The sequence below is a fragment of the Callithrix jacchus genome, chromosome 2 (genome assembly GCF_049354715.1).
Source record: "Callithrix jacchus isolate 240 chromosome 2, calJac240_pri, whole genome shotgun sequence".
NCBI classification, from domain to species: domain Eukaryota; kingdom Metazoa; phylum Chordata; class Mammalia; order Primates; family Cebidae; genus Callithrix; species Callithrix jacchus.
The window spans coordinates 108,695,902-108,722,128 of record NC_133503.1 but is presented as its reverse complement, the minus strand read 5'-3'; the positions used below and the strand labels follow the sequence as shown (position 1 = coordinate 108,722,128).

At 35.7% G+C, this 26,227-nt stretch overlaps 1 long non-coding RNA gene across 2 annotated transcripts in view; it reads left to right on the top strand.

Moving 5' to 3' along the window:
- Positions 1-26,227, top strand: part of LOC128931343 (uncharacterized) — a 108,192-nt gene that overhangs the window by 77,386 nt on the left and 4,579 nt on the right. For both annotated transcript variants that reach the window (XR_008479612.2, XR_008479613.2), the window contains one exon: positions 20,155-20,236. This is a non-coding gene — a long non-coding RNA (uncharacterized LOC128931343). The remainder of the gene's footprint in view (positions 1-20,154; positions 20,237-26,227) is intronic.

The following is a 26,227-nucleotide window of genomic DNA, read 5'->3' as shown; positions in this document are numbered from 1 at the left end:
TTCATAAGCTTTATCACAGATCTTAGAAATAAATGTTGCAATTATTTTCTGTTGGGGTATGTGATATTGTTCACCCCCCTTGGGCTTATTCATTCCCGATTGCTGCTCAACTGTCATAAGTCTCTTGAAAGAGGAAATAGTGAGTTGTTCCTTATGAGCAATTACCAGTCACATCTGAAAAAGCAAATCTTAGAAATCAAACTCATTTGCAATGTATTTCTAACTTTGCATTAATGTGGATTTGTTTATACAAATAACCCATCAATTATGTTGTTTTCCAAATCCACAGTATTACACTAAATCTTTTAAAATATCAAAGATGCACAGAGAAAAAGGAAATAGGAAATCGAAAGGGTATAATTTGTTTAAGAAAAATTCAATGGCTCAACCCCAAGGAGTATCCATACCCATGATTTATTCCTTATCCTTGATCCTCAATTTCTATCTGTAGGAATCTCATTATGGTAAAATCATATTTTTCTAACTTCAGAAAATGTTGCATTTTGCTCTTGCATCTATTTATGTTTTCAAAAATAATTTTAGCTTTTCAAAATGAAGAAGCAGATTTGAGAGGGAGCAATATATCTAAAAATAGTACTGACAAGGGTTTGTAATGCAAGCATTGAGAAGAATTTTATTTATATTGTGGCCAAGTGTTGCAAAGCAAAATCTGAGTAACTTTAGAAGCTGAGTGTGATAGGATACAGAAAACTGATGAGTGGAATGGAAAGGGTGGGGTGGTCGGCAATGGGAAAGGAAGCCTCTGTCCTTGAGGCTGACTCAGAGGACATGCGCTCTCTTACTTTTCCTGACTATGCCACTAACAGGCTGAGTCATTGCTCACCAGGACACCGCTGCATTTTTTTGTGCACTACCCCCACATAAACACAGATGTACCCAAACAACTTTTCGAGTGGGGGGGGGAAGGAAAGCTCACTCTGTTACTCAGGCTGGAGTGCAGCGGCTCAATCTCGGCTCACTGCAACCTCCACCTCCTGGGTTCAAGCGATTCTATTGCCTCAGACTCTCAAGTAGCTGGGTTACAGGCCTCTGCCACCATGCTCCACTAATTTCTTTCTTTTTTTTTTTATTAGTATATATTTATTTTTTTAAAAAATTTAAATAATAAGCAGTACAGCTCAATAAACCTCTCAAGTATGTAGTTAAAATAAGAAATAACATTTAAAATAAGCCTGATCAAAGTCTTCTTGTAAATTCATCAACTGAAGTCTTGTATGATTTCGATATTTTTAGTAGAGATGGGGTTTTGCCATGCTGGCCAGGCTAGTCTCTAACTCCTGACCTCAGGTGATCTGCCCGCTTCGATCTCCCAAAATCTGGGATTACAGGCATGAGACACTGCCCCTGGCCTCACACAATGTTTTGCTAAACATGCAATACATCACCAGGTTCCATCTCTCCCCTAAGGAGCACATTTTTTCAACTTTCAGAAATTGGACATATCATGAGAAGAGGCTGTGAGACTAGTTAAGTGACCCTGGAACCACTCCTGTTTTAAAATTCTAGGTTTGGCATGCGCACAGTGTGAGTGTGATGGATGGGCTGTGCAGCAAAAATGTGAGGAACACTGAAACTGGTTACTAGATATGAATTCTAGATTCAGTGCTACCACTCACTAGCCAATCTGGACATGAGCCTCCCCAGCTACAATACAGAGATGCTGCTCTTTTACCAGGCACAAGGGTGGTTGTGCACCTAAAATGGGGAGATGTTACTGCTTTATAATGTGGAAAATACAAGAGACAGGTGGACCAATTGTAATGGTTGTTACCATACAAGAGGAAAGAATGGTTAACTTGGAAGAGTAAAACTAGACTTTTCTTGGTAATTAAATATTTATACCAAGATAATTTTAAAAAGGGGGTGAGGACTGAAAAAAAAAGCTTTAGCTTTGTACATCTCCCAAGCCTCATATTGCCAATTTTGTAACTGTGTCTAAAGAATTTTTGCTGGAGAAAAAGGCTTAGGCTAAATAAAAAAGTCTTACAATTTTTTTTTTACTTATTCATACATTAAATTTACGTATTCAAGAGAAAGAAAAAGGCAGAGAGAGACAGAGAGCAGCAGAGAACAACTTAAACCACAAATATGGAAGGTTTTTTTTCAACAAGCCTTTTGTACTTTAACACCCTAAACCATTTGATAATCTCAGAATATCAATATCTCACACAGTTTTATTTCATAATTCACACTTAAAGTAGAGATACTTTAAAATAACACCATTTAAAACATACTTACAATACATTGAACCGAAAAATCATTTTGTTAATGGAGCTACTTTTTTTCTTTTAATTGACTGTTCCAATTGCCTCTTTGATTAGAACACATATTATGGTTTTGATCCAATAGTTGTCTATCTACAATACATGAAACAAGGAAACTAGAATTTAAATTGGGTATATATTTAATAATCATGTTACATGAGAGAAGTTCTAAAGTTACCATGGTAAGAAAAATTCAGTGATGAGGAAAATAATAAACTGTAAGCTATATTATTGTTCAACAGCAATGACATTAAGCATGTGTCAGTATTGCATTACTGTGCCTCTGAATCAGTCTACTATAGACAGTCATTTACCATTCCTTATTATTTGTCCTTACAAACTAAATGCCTAAAGGCCGTGGAAGCAGAAGAGACTGAGACACAGTCACAAATTAATAGTGACTCTTCTAACCTTTAAGTCAGTGTTTTTTTAATTAAAAGCTCTGTAGGACATGCTTATAGAATATGCAAAAAGCATTTAGGATCTTTTCAAAGCAAAAAAGCATGCATATCTTCAAGGTATAAAGAATATTCAAACAACCCAATTTCAAATGAGAACATGCCCATGCATAACATAGCTACAGTAGTACATCATAAAAATGATTTATGTGACAACAAGTTATTTTATGTTCTAATTGTCCCCATTTAAATGCTGATTGTTTCCCTAAATCACAGCTGTTAGCAACAATTCTAAAAACCGCTGTAAGTATGTTTACTGGCTTTATGATATTACATGAAAAATGTAAATTCTCACTGGTTTGGAAGATATTTTTGTAGGAATGAAATAAGTAACAGAACTACTAAATAAGTTATCCAAGCATAGCTATGTTCCTGAGATTGCTCATTCTTACCTTTATCTCACATTCTTGATCATTTCTCAGTGGATTACTCTAAGTCCCAACCACCAAAATTGTATTTCAAACACCTCCATAGATACCAAATCATAAATAAGTACATAAATAAGTAAATTCTAATCACCAAGTCTTAATGATATCTAAGGGTTTCACCAGTGTCTTTGGTCATATATTACTTATAATTCCTACAGAAAACTGAAATATTATAGACATGTTGCTCAAGTCTCCTATATAAGAGGATCAATATAGTTTATTAGCCATGGTTCTGATATGGTTCTTACATGCAGAGATTGCCACATCACTGATTCAACCATCAAAAGAGCTTGGAATTTCAAATATTCTGTCTTTTGGTCCTTCATAAAAAAGAGATAAGCCATGTTCCACAGAGAATTTACTTTTGAGAAATCATCATCTGTCACTCCCTCTAATAAAAATATCATGATTTAATTTTTATAAAGGCCATAACTATAGGATTTAAATAAATTCACAAAATGTTTTCAGTCTATATGCTATTAATCCAAGAAAGTGAGCCCATGAAAAAACAAACCACAAAACCTGAAATTCGAGGGTTATTTGTTTTGTTATTGTTTTTAAATTTTAGTTTCATGTTTGCTTGTTTTTTAACAAATAATTAGAATGTGATTTTTTGTTGTCCACAGACTGACAGGATAAAGCTAGCACAGAGATTCTCTCTACATAATTGTATACATATCAATTTCACACAAATAAACAAACCAATGATGCCCTCCAATATCAAATCTACCTTGAAGGCTAACAGACATGTCAGGGATCAGGGCATCTGATTGACTAAACACCTATATCCCTGCATATATAGGTGTTTAGTCAATAATCTTCTCTTCTATGAACTAGTCTGAAAGAAGAGAAGGAAATGTGGATTATTCTTTAGTATGTTCGGATGTTTATTTTAAACTTAAAGGCATACTTTTCCTTTTTGTTAAGTGCATATAGAGCACTTCAGAGTATTATCAGGATACAATCAGGAATTAAAATGGTGAATTTAATCACACAAAGAAAAAATTTGTTATAAAACTTTTTAAACATAATGTATCAAATTAACAAGGTGATTATAAATTAAACATTAATACTAATATGTAATTATTAGCATATCATTAACAGTTAATTTTTTAATGTTGAAAAATTAACAATAACAAAATAAATATTAATATTTAATTTATAATCACCAAAAATATACACAGCATGGTCTAATTTGTGCCATTCCCACAGCTCCTTAGAATTAGAAAAAATGCCTAATGGAATACATATTAAAATAATACAAAAAGTTAGAAAAAATGGTGACTTATGTTTACTCTGCTACCATGAATAGAATTTATATTTTTCCTAGACCTTTTAAACTAGGCACATTTTAGAAATTTAGAATTTACCTTTGTCCTAGACCTTTTAAACATTTTAGAAATTAAATTATCAACTTCATTTCATAAAGTATTTTCTAATTCTCTGTTTAAAAGTAGTCATTTCTCCTTATTATCTATAATACCACTTAGTCTATCACAACTATTTCTGAACATTTTTATTATAATACAGGCACTTTTTTCCCCACTTTTTGTACATATGGCACTAAGCGTATTGCTTAGAATGAAGTAAGAGTTTGATAGATGTTTACTGAACAGAACAGACCATCTTTCCTCATCTTATTCTCTCTAAAACATGACTAAATGTAATTACCCCAAATTGCTGATAACTGAGAAATATAATGAGTTTTGGGAATAAAGACTGGGCAGAAATGGGAAAACATCTATTTCTAGACATTACATATAAATATTTATTTTTTAATTATATTAGAAATTAAATACTCAAGATGTGTTCTGTATGTTTATTTCCAAGGACAGTTTTTATTCTTAGCCACTTAGCCAAATTCACATAAGCAGTTTTTCTTCTTTCTTTACTGAAGTTTAGATGAAGAAAGAAAATATGTTTGTTGCCCATAGGAAAAAGCTAATGCTTCTAAAAATATTGAATATTGGTACTAAAATACCTTAAACTCAAATTTGCAATATATGCAGCATTTCTTAATGATGCTAACCCATATGTATGTGGATATGTTTAAGAATTTTCCATATATATAAGGAAAAAATATATATATATACACACACACACACGGATCTGTATAAGAATTTGCTTCTATTGCAATGAAGGCAGAATCTCAACATGCAAAGCTACAGCTTATAGTAAATTCTAAAACAAGATCTCCCAACTATAAACAAAACCTAAGAGTTTTTCATGTCTTCATATATACTGACAAAATTGTTTTCCAAAAGGAAAGGCATATAAATAATTTCTGCTGTATCTCAAAATGCTAATACTTTCAATCGAATATTTCATGAAGTATTTATAGAGCACTGCTACAGACTTTAGTGAATTGTAAATCATGATACACTTCAGTACAAGATTCAAAAATAAGCTCCATGATTTCAGAAACACATCTAATAGATCACCTTTAGGTTTCTCTGCCTTGAATTTGTCACTTGTTTGTATATACATGTACAGGAATAAATATACACCTAAGATCTTGTGGTTCATGCTAAATTTTTTCCAATATGTCCTATATAAAATATATGATAGTATTTTGCAACTATTAAATTACTATCACACTGTAAAAAGAGCTAAAATAACTAATCTCATTAAAAAAAGAAATGAACTTAGTATTTTCTCTCCAGATCATCCTTGCAAATTTTTAAATGATTCCTGCTGTACTTCCCTGCTAGAGGTTGAAGACATATGTGGAACTGTTTCTGACATGTTCCTGGAGAAAGAAGTTTGAAAAGAATGAGAGAGAAAGAGCTAAAAGAAGGGAGAGAGAATATATAAATACACAGAAACTAAAAACAGTGAGCTTATAATGACCTTTCCCTTTAAGAGCTCATAGCAGTAGACTTCAAGCATTTATCAAGTCAGGAAAAGGTAATCAAAGATCTGTGTGTGTGTGAAGATCCAATGAAGGAAGTCCTTGCTAAGTAAGATCAAATAAAATTTACTTAGTTCCTAAATATGTCGACTTTTTAGATGAGTATCTGAATGACTGAGTCAAGCAGGCAGAGTTAATTTTCTGAATAAAATTTCCACCCTCCTTCATCTCAATCTACTGGATTATAAACCCTGTGGTAAAATACTGTAGAATTTGATTTGTTTCCACTTTTTAAAATATACAACATTTCTGACTTGTAGGAAGTTTAACATTAATATAAATGTGTTTTGACTTTACACATAAACTGTTACCTATTATTGAAAGTAATATTGTAAATTTGTCTAAATATTATTTAATTTAGGAATCATTCATATTGTGTCAGCTTTCAAATATGATGTATTTTTTAAATATTAAGAAAACAACTATGAGAAGTGAGAAATTTGCAACAATAATCTTTAATAATTCTGGTGCAGTGAATTAACAATATCTGAGAAATAAACCTTGGGAAACATTTTTCCTGGATAAAGGCTGAACTTTACTTATCACAGGGTGGTGGCTCAAAGCACAGTCTCAAGACTGTAATCTTTAGAAAATCGTGCAACCACTTTTTTACTCTTTCCTCTATTAAAAGAAAAACTTCAGTTGAATTACATTTAAAGAAGTTCAATTGAGCAATGAACGATTTGCAAATTGGGCAGCCTCCAGAATCACAGCAGATTCAGAGACACCAGCGCAGACACATCGTGGAAGACAATTTATAGACAAAAAATGAGAAGTGACATACAGAAATCGGAACTGAGGTACAGAAAAAAACTGAATTGGTTACAACTCAATGTTTGCCTTATTTGAACACAGTTTGAATACTCAACAGTGTACAAGTATGTGGTTGAAGTGTGGCTGCTGGGATTGGCCAAGACCCAGCCACTGTTATAGGCACACACTCCCAGTTAGGTTCTCATTCTTGTCTACCCATTAAGTTAGGTTGCAGTTCATCCACAAGGACTCAAATATACAAGTACTGAGTCTTCAAGCCATATTTAATTTGCTTTAACACCTCATATAGGCAACAATACTATTTGACCTATATGTGTATTGTGAACATTGTATTAATATATAACAATTTATACTGCTATACTGTCTTTTCATTCAACCAACTAAAGTGATGATGCTTTAGTATTTTTTGATGGGATAATATAAGTCTACTCCAACATTTTCTTTCTGCATATTTAGATTAATGACAGGAAAAGAGGAAGACACAACTACAAATTTAATGCTATGGCTAAATAGATCTATGCAAATATCTGTATAGCTTTATTATGGAAGATGAAGAGTGAAGTGTTTTTGAAACAAAAAAGGAAAAATAATTACTTGACAGATGTAGAGCTGAAAAGTGTTGCAAGAACAGAAACGGTTATAGGAAAAACCATAATATATGAAAACGGCAGGGAAATTGCCTTAGATTAAATAAAAATGTTTATATGAGTAAATTTTTTAAATCAACACAATTCTTGATATATAACTTAAAATTATATCAACCTACAATCAAAATATCTGTCAGAAGCACTCTTAACTATAACCCAATCCAATTCAATCTCGTAAAATTTAATTAGCAAGCAACAAGTAAAAAATGGACCAACGTATACTAATGAAAAAAATACTGAAAGTCTTTTAAATGAAAACTTGTGCTATTCAGTCTCATGTATAAAATCAGGCACTAACCTTGAAAAATAGCTTTATATAATAAAATTCAGTGAGTCTGTTGCTTTTAGAAGTGATGGTGAAGCAATTATAGTTACTGAAATCAGAAACAAATCTGAATAATAATTAAGAAATATCACACTGTTCTTTTGTAAAAGAATACTTCAAGATTAAAAATGTAACTAGAACTATAGATATATCAACATCATACAGTCTGATAATATCAATTAAAACTACACCCACTTCATTGCATTCAGGTAACCACTGAAGGATTTGTGATTCTAACAGGACCTACAAAAATAGATGTGATTATCAAGAGGCCTTCAGTATAACACCTTACTATTTTTTTAAGCTTCATCTGGTACTGATAAGACTTCCATTAGGGAACAATTATTGAGTAAATTAATGAATATTGGTAAATACTAAACTTATAAGACTCATTGATGGATACAGAGAAACATTATTTGAAACTGGAGTTATTTTTTTTTAATCTAGGATAGATAGTACTCACATTTATTGAAAGCATCTATATGCACATATTCCTATGAAATAAAATATTATTCTTTTATAAATTCATAAAGAACTTAAATATAAAATCATATGTTTAACTTATATGATTAAGGTGCATAAGATTAAGTATGCTTCTACTCAAAATAGCTATACAATTAATGTACCTGTAGAAATGTTGCTTTAACTAAATGTTCTGATTTTATTGACATAGGAACATGCCACCTTGTTTCTCTTCACTTTTTAGCACAAAAAAATTGCTGCATATTATATTATTTTTGTTGACTAAGAAAAAAATTTTGGTTAAAAATTAAATTATTTCAAACTTCCCTGGTTTGTGCTTTTATTATATATTTTATATTTTATTTTATTTAATTTATATATTTTATTATAAAATATATAATATAAAATATTATAAATTTTAATATTTAATATATAATATTAAATATTATATATTTTAACTTTTAAAAAGCAATAAGCAGGGCTGGGCATGGTAGCTCACACCTGTAATCTCAACACTTTGAGAGGCCAAGGCGGGTGGATCACCTCAGGTCAGGAGTTCAAGATCAGCCTGATCAATATGATGAAACCTTGTCTCTACTAAAATACAAAAATTAGCCAGGTATAAGGGTGGATGCCTGTAATCTCAGCTACTCAGGAGGCTGAGGCAGGAGAATTGCTTGAATCCTGGAGGCAGAGGTTGCAGTGAGCCAAGATCGCACCATTGCACTCCAGCCTGGGCAACAGGAGCAAAACTTCATCTCAAAAAAAAAAAAAAAAATGCAAATCTTGTTATAATGGGTAATGCGTACACAACTCTATTACTCACACCATTCTGGCTCATTTCCCATCACAACTCTATTACTCACACCATTCTGGCTCATTTCCCATTTTCCAAGGCACTTCAAGTCAGGGTAGATTTGGGTATATGTCAAACAATTCTTAGTCTGAAGAAGACATCTGCCACACTCTTCATCATTTCCTCAAATTTTCAAGAGTCCTAATAGAGATACCCATTTTCTATAATACTATGCAGTACTATCTCATTAATAGTAATATCTAGTTGATGTGTGGTAATTCATTCAAAGACAGAGATTTAAATAGCAGCTATTTATATGTTAATTTAAAAGTGACATGAAGAGCCCTGTGATTAGAACATGCACATAGGCTATTGAGCATATTGCTATTTTCAATTTTTCTCACACATGAAGAGGAAGAGCTACTCTCTTTAGCTCCCTTTTACTATAGTTATGCAAATGAGGTCTGTCTCTATAATCTCATTAATGAGCATCCTCATCATTAAGAATAATTTTTAAGAAAAAAATAGCATCTGCTTGTATATCATCATATTGAGCTTTTTTTGTGAAGATTTTGACAGGGTTTGCTACAATCTTCCTTTACCACAGAGCCACCCTTAGAATTAGATTTGGAATTAGATTGCAAGAAAAGGAGAGAATCAATAATTTAAAATTAATAGAGGACCAATCTAAAGGTGAAATATTTTCCCAAGTCATCAAAGAAGACAATCTGGTAGCTGGAAACACAGCTCCACTATCAAACCAAGTACTTGGGGCTAATTACAACTGATTTTTTTCCACTAAATACATATTGAAGAGCTACTATAAGTAGGCATTTTGCATGTAATAAATAGTAAAATAAAGATGATATGAAAATGTGACAGTTTGCAGCATTTTTAATATGAATTACAACCAGCAACAGATTACCTGGGAATACTTATTTGATGATTATATTACAAACCACTCAACAGTTTAGTGCTCAATACAACAACTATTTATTTAGATCAAAATTGTGTCTCTAGGTCACTAATTTCACTTGGACATAGCTATGCTAATCTGCTGATATTAGCTAAATTCACTTATGCTTCTGTGTTCAGCTGATGCTTCTGTTTCTAGGTTGCTTTTGTTTCTGAGGTTTGACTGCTTGTCAAGTGAAATGATGACGGTGATTTGGTCCCGCGTCTCCCTCATCTAGTAGGCTCTCTCAGACATCTCTACAAGGTGGAAATTTAGAGAGTCAAAAAATCCCAGTGGGAAAACTCTTTTCACTTATTTGTTAATATGAAGCAGAATAGCTATTGTTCTATTGGACGAATAAATTATATGGCTAAGTCAAGATTCATTGTTGAAAGACACCACATAAGGCCATAAATATGCAAAGCGTGAATAAGTGAGGAGCCATAACTTTAACAATATTCATCACAATGTGCCCTGAGACCCAATGACTCACTTCCTTGATGCTAAAAAGCACATTCATTTCTTAGCAAGATCTCCAGAAATCTCATGAATAACCTCAGTGCGAACCTCAAAATCTAAGACTATGTAATCCACAATCAAATTTAATGGGGATCTTTTCACATACTTATTCTTCTTTAAGAAACCTATAAAATAAAACCTCAAGTTTATCTGTCCTTTTCACATTCAACACTCAATAGTGATATTGGACGAGGATAATCACAAAAGAGTCTCCAATTCAAAAGGGAGAAAAACAGGAGACATACGAAGTCCATTGCCATAGAAATTTTCTGAGGTCTAGAATGGTGTCTGCTGCCAAGCCCTTTACACTGGGGACAGGAAAAGTTTTCCATAAAGTTTAAGGAGCAGAATTTAACCAATTTTTTAAGGTTGTGACTCCCCAAACCATTACTTTCCATTGCTCTCTGCTTTTCCCTCCGCTCTTCCCTCTCCACTCATTTTGGATTCACTTACTCACGTATTTTTCCTTCTATGAAAAAGATGGTCTGTGTTTGTAGCATGATGGCTTTCTTAATCCAGAAGTCTGTTTGCAACTGAGGCAATCACTATCCCTAATTTGGTGTGGCCATTTGTTAAATACAACCTTCTTAAAAATGTGTTGAATTTCTGTGTGTCAGATTATGGTCCATTCTATTAAAAAAAAAAATACGCCAACAGTTTTTTTTTTGTTTGTTTGTTTTTTTTTGAAGTTGAGCTTCTGGGGGCAATGTCTTAAAGCTCTTTAGAATTTATTTTAATGGACTCAGTGGTTCTCATCTGAGGGTGACTTTGCCTTTCAGAAGACACTCACAATGTCTGAAGACATTTTGAGTTATCACAGTGGAATGGGTGCAGTGTTTGGTGTCTCATGGGTGAAAGATAAGGATGCCGCTAAACATCTTTCAACACACAAGACACTCCCCACAGCTAGGAATTCTCTGGTTCCCAATGGTAACAAACCCCAGTCTCATTTATAATGTCTACTAGACACGGCCTTAAATATTTTAGATGTTTTTACTGAAGTTTATGGCACTCAGAGTTATCCTGCACCTAGAAATGTCTCTTCAAATCTCATTTTCTTAGAAATCATTTACAGGCTGGGGAGAATGAAATTGAGAGCCAGTTTTTCTTTTTAACCCAGTAAGTCCTGTTCCTTTGTCTACCTGCTAAATTTCTTGCAAACATTAAATGTTTCCCTCTTTAACTCAACTACCTGGTGTAGTATCTTATTTTATGTGGTTAGAATTACCTGATAAATGTTTTCAACATTCTTTCTAGCCATATCCAAAAAGCTTCAGGCACAATTTCAAAATACCACAGGTGACAGTTTTGCCAATTCTTTGTGACAGCTTAATACAAGTAGCCACTTCCTATCCTCCAATAACAATTTCCTCCACAAATTTTTTCAGCCTTTACTAAGTTTTGCAACTACTTTTTTGGATTTTGTGAACAATTTCCTCATTGCCACTACCTGCCAGATGGTCCCAAAGCCAATGTTATATTTTTTTTGTAGCAGGGCTTCATTTCTGGCACCAATTTCTACATGAGTTAGATATGTTTCTTCTGCATAATAAACCATATTATAACTTTTAGTGGCAGAAAAAAGCCCAAACATATTTAGCTCACAATTCTATGAGTCATGAATTTGGCTGGACTCCAGAAGGTGATCTTTCTGCTGGTATTGGATGTGCTGTCTCATGCATCTGTAGTCAGATGCTGGTCATCTGGGCAGCTCTTCTTCTCAGGGATGGTTGCCTGTCAGCTTGGGCAAGGGACCTGACTGGGCCATATGTCTCTCTTTATGCAGCAGGCTATACAGGGAGCAGCATTAGAGAAGTGCTTTTCAAATCTCTTCTCCTTTGTCATGTTTGATATCAACTCACTGTCCAAAATGCTAAAACAAACTACACAGCCAAGTCCAGATACAATTAAGGAAGGGAATATCCAAGGTAATGGTCACAGGAATGCATAAGTAAATTTGGTTCATTACATCATATTCAACCACAGGGATTTAAAAATTTTACTTTTTAATATAGGTCCTTGGTAGTAACAAAACAAAGACAATAAGACATTACATTGATTACTGTAGTGGAGAAGACAATTATTTCTATATACTGCACAAAGTCCCTTATGTTTATTCAATAAATTATCATACCAGCTATGAAAATGCTAGGCACATTAAATAGTACACCAATATATTATCTATGACACCATGGTACAATCAATTTATATTATAAATAAAAACTCTATATCATCTCTAAATGTAATTTTGAAAACAGACTTGAATCAGAATTATTTCGCTTATTTCCTGAATTCTGGTCCTAGTCCTTAACGATTATGCATTGGGGTAGTGACCTCTCTGGAGTAGTGAAACTGAAATTAGGATTCTCAACTGATATGTATCCTAGAAAGAGACACCAAGAGCTGCGACAGCTTCCTTCACTTCAGAAGACACACCTTTAAAAAAAAATTCTTGTTTCAAGAGAATATCTTGGATTTTAACTTTTTTATTCTCTTTTAATCTTTTAGCACTTTAAGATTCACACAACAAGTATTTTCCTAATAAACAGCCTATGTGTGGTTTCTTTTTTTTCAATTTTTTATTGCATTTTAGGTTTTGGGGTACATGTGCAGAACATGCAAGACAGTTGCATAGGTACACACATAACAGTGTGTTTTGCTTCCTTTCTCCCCTTCACCCACATTTGGCATTTCTCCCCAGGCTATCCCTCCCCAGCTCCCCCTCCCGCTGGCCCTCCCCTTTTCCCGCCAATAGCCCCCAGTGTTTAGTACTCCCCTCCCTGTTTCCATGTGTCCTCATTTTTCATCACCCGCCTATGAGTGAGAATATGCGGTATTTCATTTTCTGTTCTTGTGTCAGTGTGCTGAGAATGATGTTCTCCCGATTCATCCATGTCCCTACAAACAACACGAACTCATCATTTCTGATTGCTGCATAATATTCCATGGTGTATATGTGCCACATTTTCCCAGTCCAGTCTATCATCAATGGGCATTTGGGTTGATTCCAGGTCTTTGCTATTTTAAACAGTGCTGCAATGAACATTCGTGTGCCTGTGTCCTTAAAGTAGAACGATTTATAGTCCTTTGGATATATACCCAGTAATGGGATTGCTGGGTCAAATGGAATTTCTATTTCTAAGGCCTTGAGGAATCGCCACACTGTCTTCCACAATAGTTGAACTAATTTACACTCCCACCAACAGTGTAAAAGTGTTCCTTTTTTTCCACATCCTCTCCAGCATCTGTTGACTCCAGATTTCTTAATGATCGCCATTCTAACTGGCATGAGATGGTATCTCAGTGTGGTTTTGATTTGCATCTCTCTGATGACCAGTGATGATGAGCATTTTTTCATATGATTGTTGGCCTCATATATGTCTTCTTTCGTAAAGTGTCTGTTCACATCCTTTGCCCAATTTTGAATGGGCTTGTTTGTTTTTTCCCTGTAAATCTGTTTTAGTTATTTGTAAATTCTGGATATCAGCCCTTTGTCAGATGAGTAAACTGCAAAAGTTTTTTCCCATTCTGTTGGTTGCTGATTCCCTCTAGTGACTGTTTCTTTTGCCGTGCAGAAGCTGTGGAGTTTCATTAGGTCCCATTTGTCTATTTTGGCTTTTGTTGCCAATGCTTTTGGTGTTTTGGTCATGAAGTCCTTGCCTACTCCTACGTCCTGGATAGTTTTGCCTAGATTTCCTTCTAGGGTTTTTATGGTGCCACGTCTTATGTTTAAGTCTTTAATCCATCTGGAGTTAATTTTAGTGTAAGGTGTCAGGAAGGGGTCCAGTTTCTGCTTTCTGCACCTGGCTAGCCAGTTTTCCCAACACCATTTGTTAAACAGGGAATCCTTTCCCCATTGCTGGTTTTTGTCAGGTTTATCAAAGATTGTATGGTTGTAGATATGTTGTGTTGCCTCCGATACCTCTGTTTTCTTCCATTGGTCTATATCTCTGTTTTGGTAACAGTACCATGCTGTTTTGATTACTGTAGCCTTGTAGTATAGTTTGAAATCCAATAGTGTGATGCCCCCCGCTGTGTTCTTTTTGCTTAGAATCGACTTGGCTGTGCGAGCTCTTTTTGGTTCCATATGAAGTTCATGGTGGTTTTTTCCAGTTCATGGTGTGAAGAAAGTCAATGGTATCTTGATAGAAATAGCATTGATTCTGTAAATTACTTTGGGCAGTATAGCCATTTTCACGATATTAATTCTTCCTAACCATGAACATGGAATGTTTCTCCATCTGTTTGTGTCCTCTCTTATTTTGTTGAGCAGTGGTTTGTAGTTTTCCTTGAAGAGGCCCCTTATGTTCCTTGTGAGTTGTATTCCTAGGTATTTTATTCTTTTTGTAGCAATTGTGAATGGCAGTTCGTTCTTGATTTGGCTTTCTTTAAGTCTGTTATTCGTGTAGAGGAATGCTTGTGATTTCTGTACATTGATTTTATATCCTGAGACTTTGCTGAAGTTGCTTATCAGTTTCAGGAGTTTTTGGGCTAAGGCAATGGGGTCTTGAGACATGATAGGTATACTATCATGTCGTCTGCAAATAGAGACAATTTGGCTTCCACCTTTCCTATTTGAATACCCTTTATTTCTTTTTCTTGCCTGATTGATCTGGCTAGAACTTCCAGTACTATATTGCATAGGAGTGGTGAAAGAGGGCATCCTTGTCTAGTGCCGGATTTCAAAGGGAATGCTTCCAGTTTTTGCCCATTCAGTATGATATTGGCTGTTGGTTTGTCATAAATAGCTTTTATTATTTTGAGATACGTTCCATCGATACCGAGTTTATTGAGGGTTTTTAGCATAAAGGGCTGTTGAATTTTGTCAAATGCCTTCTCTTCATCAATTGAGATAATCATGTGGTTTTTGTTTTGGTTCTGTTTACGTGGTGAATTACGTTTATAGACTTGCGTATGTTGAGCCAGCCTTGCATCCCCAGGATGAATCCTACTTGATCATGATGGATAAGCTTTTTGATTTGCTGTTGCAATCGGCTTGACAATATTTTATCAAAGATTTTTGCATCTATGTTCATCATGGGTATTGGCCTGAAGTTTTCTTTTCTTGTTGGGTCTCTGTCGGGTTTTGGTATCAGGATGATGTTGGTCTCATAAAATGATTTGGGAAGGATTCCCTCTTTTTGGATTTTTTGGAATAGTTTCAGAGGGAATGGTACCAGCTCCTCTTTGTGTCTGGTAGAATTCCGCTGTGAACCCGTCTGGACCTGGGCTTTTTTTGTGTGGTAGGCTCTTAATTGCTGCTTCGACTTCTGTCCTTGTTATTGGTCTATTCATAGTTTCAGCTTCCTCCTGGTATAGGCTTGGGAGGACACAGGAGTCCAGGAATTTATCCATTTCTTCCAGGTTTACTAGTTTATGTGCATAGAGTTGTTTGTAATATTCTCTGATGATGGTTTGAATTTCTGTGGAATCTGTGGTGATTTCCCCTTTATCATTCTTATTGCATCTATTTGGTTGTTCTCTCTTTTAATTTTTATCAGTCTGGCTAGTGGTCTGTCTATTTTGTTGATCTTTTCAAAAAACCAGCTCTTGGATTTATTGATTTTTTGAAGGGTTTTTCGTGTCTCTATCTCCTTCAGTTCAACTCTGTTCTTAGTTATTTCTTGTCTTCTGCTGGGTTTTGAGTTTTTTGATCTTGCTCCTCTAGCTCTTTCAATTTTGACATAGGGTGCCAATTTTGGATCTCTCCATTCTCCTCATATGAGCACTTATTGCTATATATTTTCCTCTAGAGACTGCTTTAAATGTGTCCCAGAGATTCTGGCATGTTGTGTCTTTGTTCTCATTGGTTTCGAAGAACTTCTTTATTTCTGCCTTCATTTTGTTGTTTATCCAGTCAACATTCAAGAGCCAGTTGTTCAGTTTCCATGAAGCTGTGCGGTTCTGGGTTGGTTTCTGAAATCTGAATTCTAACTTAATTGCACTATGGTCTGAGAGACTGTTTGTTATGATTTCAGTTGTTTTGCATTTGCTGAGCAGTGCTTTACTTCCAAATATGTGGTCAATTTTCGAGTAGGTGTGATGTGGTGCCAAGAAAAATGTATATTCTGTGGATTTGGGGTGGAGAGTTCTGTAAATGTCTATCAGGTTTGCTTGCTCCAGGTCTGAGTTCAAGCCCTGGATATCCTTGTTGATTTTCTGTCTGGTTGATCTGTCTAATACTGACAGTGGAGTGTTAGAGTCTCCCACTATGATTGTGTGGGAGTCTAAGTCTCTTTGTAAGTCATTAAGAACTTGCCTTATGTATCTGAGTGCTCCTGTATTGGGTCCATATATGTTTAGGATTGTTAGCTCTTCTTGTTGTATCTATCATTTTACCATTATGTAATGGCCTTCTTTGTCTCTTTTGATCTTTGTTGCTTTAAAGTCTATTTTATCAGAAATGAGAATTGTAAATCCTCCTTTTTTTTGCTCTCCATTTTCTTGATAAATCTCCCTCCATCCCTTTATTTTGAGCCTTTGTGTATCCTTGCATGTGAGATGGGTTTCCTGGATACAGCACACTGATGGGTTTTGGATTTTTATCCAATTTGCCAGTCTGTGTCTTTTGATTGGTGCATTTAGTCCATTTACATTTAGGGTTAATATTGTTATGTGTGAATTTGATATTGCCATTTTGATGCTAGCTGGCTGATTTGCCAGTTAGTTGTTGTAGATTCTTCATTATGTTGATGCTCTTTAGCATTTAGTGTGATTTTGGAATGGCTGGTACTGGTTGTTCCTTTCTATGTGTAGTGCCTCTTTCAGGAGCTCTTGTAAAGCAGGCCTGGTGGTGACAAAAGCTCTGAGTACTTGCTTGTTCACAAAGGATTTTATTTTTCCTTCACTTCTGAAGCTCAGTTTGGCTGGATATGACATTCTGGGTTGAAAGTTCTTTTCTTTAAGGATGTTGAATATTGGCCCCCACTCTCTTCTGGCTTGTAGTGTTTCTGCTGAGAGATCTGCTGTGAGTTTGATGGGTTTCCCTTTGTTGGTGACCCGACCTTTCTCTCTGGCTGCCCTTAGTATTTTCTCCTTTATTTCAACCTTGTTGGATCTGTTGATTATGTGCCTTGGGGTTGCTCTTCTTGTGGAATATCTTTGTGGTGTTCTCTGTATTTCCTGCATTTGAGTGTTGGCTTGTCTTGCTAGGTGGGGGAAATTTTCCTGGATAACGTCCTGAAGAGTATTTTCCAGCTTGGATTCATTCTCTTCGTCACATTCCAGTACACCTATCAAACGTAGGTTAGGTCTCTTCACATAGTCCCACATTTCTTGGAGACTTTGTTCATTCCTTTTTGTGCTTTTTTCTCTGATCTTGGTTTCCCATTTTATTTCATTGAGTTGATCTTCTACTTCTGATATTCTTTCTTCTTCTTGGTCAATTCGGCTGTTGAAACTTGTGCATGCTTCGCGAAGTTCTCATATTGTGTTTTTCAGCTCCTTCAATTCATTCATATTCCTTTCTAAGTTATCCATTCTTGTTATCATTTCCTCGAATCTTTTTTCAAGTCTTTTTTCAAGGTTCTTAGTTTCTTTGCATTGATATAAAATGTTTTCTTTTAGCTCACAAAAGTTTCTCAGTATCCACCTTATGAAGTCTAATTCTGTCATTTCGTCACATTCATTCTCCGTCCAGCTTTGTTCCCTTGCTGGTGAGGAGTTTTGGTCCTTTCTAGGAGGCGAGGTATTCTGGTTTCGGGTGTTTTCCTCCTTTTTGCGCTGGTTTCTTCCCATCTTTGTCGATTTATCCACCTGTCATCTGAGTAGTTGCTGACTTTTCGATTGGGTCTCTGAGTGGACGCCCAGATTGTTGATGATGAAGTATTTCTGTTACTTGGTTTTCCTTCTACCAGTCTAGCCCCTCCACTGTATGACTGCTGAGGTCCACTCCAGGCCCTGCTTGTCTGGGGTGCACCTATAGCAGCTGCGGAACAGTGAGGGATGCTACCAGTTTCTTTTTCTGCTATCTTTGTCCCAGAACGATGCCTGCCAAATGTCAGTCTTTTGGATATAGAGGGGTCAGGGAGCTGCTTGAGGAGACAGCCTGTACTTTATAGTAGCTCAAGTGCTGATCTGTGAGCTCTGTTGTTCATTCAGGGCTGTTAGGCTGCTACGTTTAATTCTGCTGCAGCAGAACTCATAGAAAAACCCTTTTTTTCTCAGATGCTCTGTCTCGGGGGGGGTTGGGGCTTTCTTTGTGAGTGTCCGTTGTGCTGTCCTGCCCAGTTAGGAGGCAGTCTAGTCACTATTTGCCTGCCGAGGCTCAGCCCTGCTGGTGTGAGGTTTGCCCTGTTTCTGCACACTCTGCCATGCTGCTGCAGTCTCCGCCCTGCTGCCACAGGCTACACCCTGCAGTGGAGTCTCTCTGTTGTAGCGGGTTGCCTCGGCAATGGCAGGCTGTGTCAGCAATGGGTGTGTACCTCAGTAGGCGCAGATTGCCTCGGTAATGGCAGATCCCCCCCGCCACAGAGCTGCACCATCCTGGGTTCAGCTGTGCCCTCAGGGAACCTCTCCACCCAGAGCGTTTGGAATTGCCGTTTTGTTGGTCCCACTGCACTACCCCAAACGCTGTTTCCCTGAAATTTCCCTGCCTGGCTCACTGTCCAAGTCCCGTTCAGTCTCAAGTTCAGCCCTCTCAAGTCAGATTGCCAGTTCAAAAGGGCACCCGGACCAGTGTGCTTTGTGCGGAGTGCTGTGTAGTGCCACTGTGCTACAGCGCCGGCCGCCGGCTGCACCAGTTGCTGGCTGCACCAGCCAAAACCTCTGCCTGGTGTCCCACGTCTCTTTTATACCTTGGAATTTCCCCGTTCTGTGGGCAAGAAACATCCGTCTGGAAACGTGGCCCTGACTCACCCTCTCTGCACATTCACCAAGAGCTTCAATCCTGGGTTGTTCTCACCATGCCCTCTTGAGTCTCCTCCCAGCCTATGTGTTTTGAAGTGGTCTTTATTCTACAGATGGTGAAAAAAGACTCCCAAGAGGCTTATTTTTCAATTGGATTGGATATCAAAACTCAGGAAAAAAGTAGACACTTAACTACTCACTGTACTGTAATAAATAACCAAGTCAGTCATCATGGAAAAAACAAATAATTTAGCTCTATTTAAATATTGAATTCTAATAATATTGGACAAGATAAGAAATAATAAAAACCTTAAATTTGGCTTCCATAATTAGTAAAGCAAAACCAACTCAGTAAAACCTAACAAATTTGATTTTAAAAGATGTTGTTTTGACCACCACATCAAATCTGCATGTGTCTATTTCCAAAGTTTTTGTAATATGATGCAGGTAAGGAGAGAGAGAAAGAAAGAAAGAGAGAGACAAAAAGAGAGAGACTCTCCAAACCAACACTCTTGATCATAGAGAAATGAACACAAAAATCCCTTCAGCAGATTGCAGTTGTTCTAGGTGTAGTGATGTCTTGAAACATGTACATACTGTGTAATTCACTTGTATAGCTTTGTGGCACACAGATACTAAATGTTAAGGTTCATTCACATTGTTTAATGACAATTATAATGATTAAGAAACTTTACGCCATGGATTACTATGCAGCCATAAAAAACAATGAGTTTGTATTCTTCATAGGGACATGGATGAACCTGGAAACCATCATTCTCAGCAAACTGACACAAGAACAGAAAATCAAACACCACCTTCTCACTCATAGGTGAGTGTTGAACAATGAGAACACTTGGACACAAAAAGGGGAGCATCACACACCGGGGTCCATTGAGAGGGGCTACAGGAGGGAGGCTGGGGGAGAAATAACATGGAGAAAAATGTCAAGTATAGGTGATGGGGGAATGGTGGCAACAAACCACCTTGCTGTGATTGTACCTATGCAACAATCTTGCATGATCTGCACACGTACCCCAGAATCTAAAGTACAGTAAATTAAAAAAAACTTTTATCTTTAGTCCTTCATTTTGTAGCTTTTGCTTTTGACTAATTCATATTTAAAAATAATAAACACAAAAGTCATGTACTGATAATGTTTACTTATTTCTTTTCTGATGATTAACAAGTTAAGATTCATAGATTTATATAATATTTGGTGAGGAAACGGGAAATTAATATTATAGTAAATTCTTAAGTATATTTAAAATCTATGACCATTACTTTTGATCTGCATAAATATCAAAAGTTCTTTAATTCTTTTTCTTATAATTGAAATAAAAGAAAAATATCCTGAGCCTTCAAAACTAGATCACTCTTCTACATTTCTTTGGCAGCTGAAGTATTAAGATTTATTGAAGTTAGAGTTCTTACCTTATTAATAAATATGTTAATTTTGTTACTAAACTTACAGGTGAAATACAAATCGAGTCAATAGTTGAACATGTGAAGTAATAGATTTAGCCCCCACATAATACAACAAATAAGTACTGAGTGCATAATTTTAGAACTCATAATGACAGCACAATTACATAATGATCACATCATTAAATAAGCAAAGATGCAAATATAATAAATACTTTTCTAAACACATATCAGCAATCTTAGCCAAAATTGGTATATAATTGTAGTAAATACATTAATTAATCATCCCTATGTAAAAAATCCACAGAATAGCAGATACACTAAATAAGTCAGGTAAGAAATTTTTAGTGATTCATAGAACTCATGGTTTAATGTGGTACAGCTAAGGTGAAAATCAACTCTGAATGTGATGTTTAAATCATAAAATGCTGGTTTATAAAACAATAATATAAATATCTAACGATATATACTGTTCTCCCAGATACAGTCATGATGCAAATGTAAGTCAATATAGTATAATATGTCATCTCTTTTTATGTTCTAGCCCACTAAACAGACAATTGTTGAAGTATCTATTTAACATTTAAAACATTACTGTGTATTCGAAGCCTATAAAGTCTTTTTACTTAGGAAAATTTATCTTTAAACTTCATCTGTCTCTTTTATTTTGTAGCTTTAACTGTGCCATTTACTTACCCAGATTCAGTCTGACACAGATGTTTTCAACAGCGCTTTGTGCCTTATTTACTTTATTCAGTAGAGAATTCACAGGTAATTATTTTGCATAATAATTAATATCCCCCTCAACTAGCTTTGTGTCAACTCCTTTTCTCAGAATTTATCTTCATCCAGATTAAACAGAAGCTGTTATTTGTTACTTTGTAGGTTATTGTGACATATTCCAGAAGTTCCTCAAATTAGAGTAGTAGATTTGTCATATTCAAAACTGTGGCAAGTGCACTGAGGTAAACCATGGCTAATAAAACATATCGCAGTTATTTAAACACTCTTTAGGAGGAGATGTGGATGATATTATGACACTTAATTGTAATTTTATTAATTTATTTTAATTTAATATATATCAATTTTAAACTTTTTTATATTTTCTCTTGACTCTTTGGAACTTACTGCCCCCTATTCCCTAGTTAATGCACAAAAACACCACATGTACAAACTGATTGCAAGGAACCAAAAGCACAAGCAATTCAAGCCAATCACCCTTATTTTCACTTCTTGTGCTTCTATCCTGTGGGTGTTTATGAATGAGTATGTAGATTGGGAACTTATGTTGATGATTTTTATGAAGCATACATAGAACTTACTCTTATTTACAAACAATTGCAAATATCTAGTTGCCATATCTATATTCAAGTAATAAGCCTTTCATGATGTTGGACACAGACCTTCTTGACTTCCAGAAAATCTCATCTGAACAAACCTGCAAGCTTCGACCAGGTGCTGCATAATCATACAGTTCAAAATCTGTCAATTCCTCAAGTAAGAGAAAACATTCTCAGAGTAGAATCAGAGAAAAAAAAAGAGACAAAGCACCAGTGCAAATCCATTGCCAAAATGCTGAGTTAAAGACACTCAAAAATGGGGTATTTACCAAATATGATATGGAAAAGCAAGCACATTTATGACCTGTTATATTTCAAAAGTCACTTCATTGAAAAGGAAACTATTGATGAGGAATTAATATGACCTCCTGCTAGGATTAATATACAGGAGACTACCATCGCAGCTATATCTAAGAAGGCACTGATTGTAACTCATTATCTCATATATATGTCCATGCCAGCTCCACATTCATTGCATTTTTATGGAAATTTCAATATTTACCAATGGTGGAATGCTTCCAATAATGAGCATGGATATGCAAACATATTTTTCATTATCATCAAATGCTGAAGACCAGGCGTGCTTCTTGGGTGTTAAAGAACTGTACAAATGATCACTAGATTCTTAAAATGATACCAGTTCAGCAAAATCCCTTTAAAGGTGCTATATTTACAGTATGTGTGTATTCATCTATGTGTCTGTCTAATACATTATTTTCTTCTCAGTCTATGCCAAGCGATCTTATCTCATTATGAGCAGTTCTGGTCAGAAAGCATCCTTGAAAATTTTATTCAGTAATGCATTTTCCCTACATAGGAAATGTTTCATCAACAAAACTCCTAGAGCAGCATAGGAAGGGAAAATTATACTATCATTATTTTTTTAAATTCTCACTTCATAATGTGTTAAACGCAAAAGGCTTCTGATTCCAGATTATGGAAGTCAAGAAGATAATAAATTATGGTAGTTATACTTGAGAAATAATATCAGAAATAACATCACAAGGGGAACTTTAATGACTTCAGAAATCAGCCTCCAAATTTTATGGGCATCGTTTGCAGCATGCACCAAGAAGTTACATCACACTAAGACTCTGAGGTAAGAGAGATTATGAAAACCGTCAGTGTAAACTGCTTCATGGTGCCGATATTAAGGTAACAAACTACCTTGTTGCTTGAACAGTGATTTCACATTATTTAATTTTTTGGTAGAGGGGCCGGAGTTTCACTTTTGTTGCCCAGGCAGTAGTGCAATGGGGCAATCTCCACTCACTGCCTCCTGTGTTCAAGCGATTCTCCTGCCTCAGCCTCTTGAGTAACTTGAATCACAGGCATGCACCACTACACCCAGCTAATTTTGTATTTTTAGTAGGGACAGGTTTCACTATGTTGGTCAGGCTGATCTCGAACTCCTGACCTCAGGTGATCCACCCTCCGGGGCCTCTCAAAGTGCTGGGATTACAGACATGAGCCATCGCACCCGGCTCTCGATTTCACATTCTTTTCTACAGCATAGATACATTGATATATCCCTGCCAATGCTTTCAGAACTCTACCATCTTAATTGTACATTTGGATTATCATCAGAAAAAAAAATTAATAGATTGAATTCAAAAGTTTAAAAAGCTAAAGAAATCAGGAGTTTTAGTTTTTTAACCATTATCACATTAAGAAGTTCTGTGTACAATAACAAAACTTTTCTCTGTTATCAGATAAAACTGGCCAGTCATTTCATTAAGATCTGAATGGGTGTCAGGTGTGAAGGTTCTACACAAACAAGTCCCTTTACCTCCCATTCCCATTCCCATTCACATCCGATTACCAGCCCACTTCCTGCTCCAGCCAGAGCAAAAGAATTTCTGTTCCTGACTGCTTCTCATTATTTCTTGCACAGTTGCTTGCATTCATTCTTTCATGTATTCAGGTCATATTAAAAGCTGACTTAGCCAATGAAAAGTGCTAAGTGCTAGGACAAAAGTGATAGAGCCAGAAATGGATCCACCCTCATTGAGCCTAAAGCCTATTTCAATGTTTCGATGTCCCTGCATATCTTTTTTTCTCTTTCCAGAATATCTTCCTGACTTCTTTTCTGTGTGATAATCTCATTTGCATATCTTGAGATGCAGGACAGGAATATCTTTTCTTTGAACCTTTTATATCATCCTTTAAAAAATAAATATATATATATATGTATTCTTATTAACTTTTGCACATGCTTCTTTTATAGTTTTCCCCCTATTATAGAGAAAATATTTATCTATGTTCGAACTGTAGCTGCACCAGACTACAACCTCTCAAACACAAGAATGGTGGCTTATTCATCATGTGCTTTGTATACAGTTGATGTTGAGATCAATAGTTTTTCTTAATGAATAATTGAAAGAATAAATTAATTAATCAATTGGAAACATAGAGCTCATTTAATTGACCTATTTTCTAGTGAATATTCAGCATTCAATCTGAACTTGAACACATGTCATTATTAGAAAACTATTTAATGATCTTGATATGGGCAGAGTATCCCTATGGAATTTAAACAGTGGAAAAGTCACATGAAAATAGATCTGACCAGATGAAAACTGTATTAGTTATCTATTGCTGTATAACAAATCATCACCAGCAGCTTAGTACAATATCCATTTATTATCTCAGTTTTCACTGTTTAGGGGTCCAGGCATAAAGCAACTCCTCTGTTCAGAGTCTTACAAGGCTGCAATCAGCTTGTCATATTGGCTGTGTTCTGGAGCTCACAATCCTCTTCCAAGACCACACAGTTGCTAGCTGAATTTAGTTCCAGTTGATTATAGGACAAAAGTTCCCATTTTCTTGGGGGCTGTTAGGCAGAGTTCACTCTCAGCTTCCACATGCCAGTAGAAATTCCTTCCCAACTGTTCCTCTACGAGGCTCTCTTACAACATGGCAGCTTACTTCAAAGCGACAGAGACGCTCTCGCTCCAATTTGCAAAGGGGATGTCTTATATAATGCAATATATTTCCACTACCTTTGTCATATTCTATTAGGAGGGAATTTTATAGAGCCTGATTCAGTAAAGTTCACCTTAAGGTATGCCACTGCAAAATTTTTAAATCAAACGTTATAAGTAAAAATCATCACAAATAAAAGAAAAAAAATAACGATTGAAGAAAATACCAATATGATACTCAAAATATCTGACTTGACCTCATTACCAATCTTTAACAAAAGAATGACAGCTCAATCAATCACTCTTTCTTCTGAACTGGTAAATTTTATTTAATTTTAATCCTAATGTAGTTCTCAGTACTTTTGAGAGAATAACAAGATGGGCACTTCCATATACCATTTGTAGAAGTGCTTGCTTTATAGAAAACGGGGGCGAAAATATCAGTCACTATTTGTCTTCTCCATTGCCCTATCAGAGCTGTCACTGCAATCTGCAATGTACTTGTAGTAGGAAAACCATGTGGAAATTCTTAGGTCTAAAAATTGGTGTTACAGTCTGTTAAGCTTTTGAACAATCTGCAAGGCTATTATTATAACCAGTAATTATTAAAAGGGAGCTTTCTATCTCCAAGAAATTGAAAGTAAATGCTTTTCCTGAATTTGTAAGTGTGACAGAATCTGAGCTCTGCCTTTGCCAGCTTCAGTGAGCTAGAGGGAAACATTGTAGTTCCACATGCAGGGCCTTGGAACACTCAAGTCACCTTGAATTAGGACCTGATGGCTACATCCCGGAGTAGGAGAGACTCAGAAACAGTCCTCATCCAATGATCACCAAGTCTTGAAGATTCCATTTGCTATGTATTTCTTGAAACCTTCTGTTATTTCTTGCACACCACCAGATTTTCATGACCTCATTTTTGGATTACAGCGGCCACCACGTTAGTTTTCTCATCTCCAATTTTATCCATTTCCAGAATGCCAGCAGAATAACCCCTGGGTGTCCTTCCCACCTGATCTCACCACCTGAATTCTTCATGTACCTATAATAATTTAGTCCTATGAATAATTCTTCAGATCTTCTTCCACCACTCTCCTTCCTTCACTTCCTTTCCTATGTAACTTTACATTTATTATT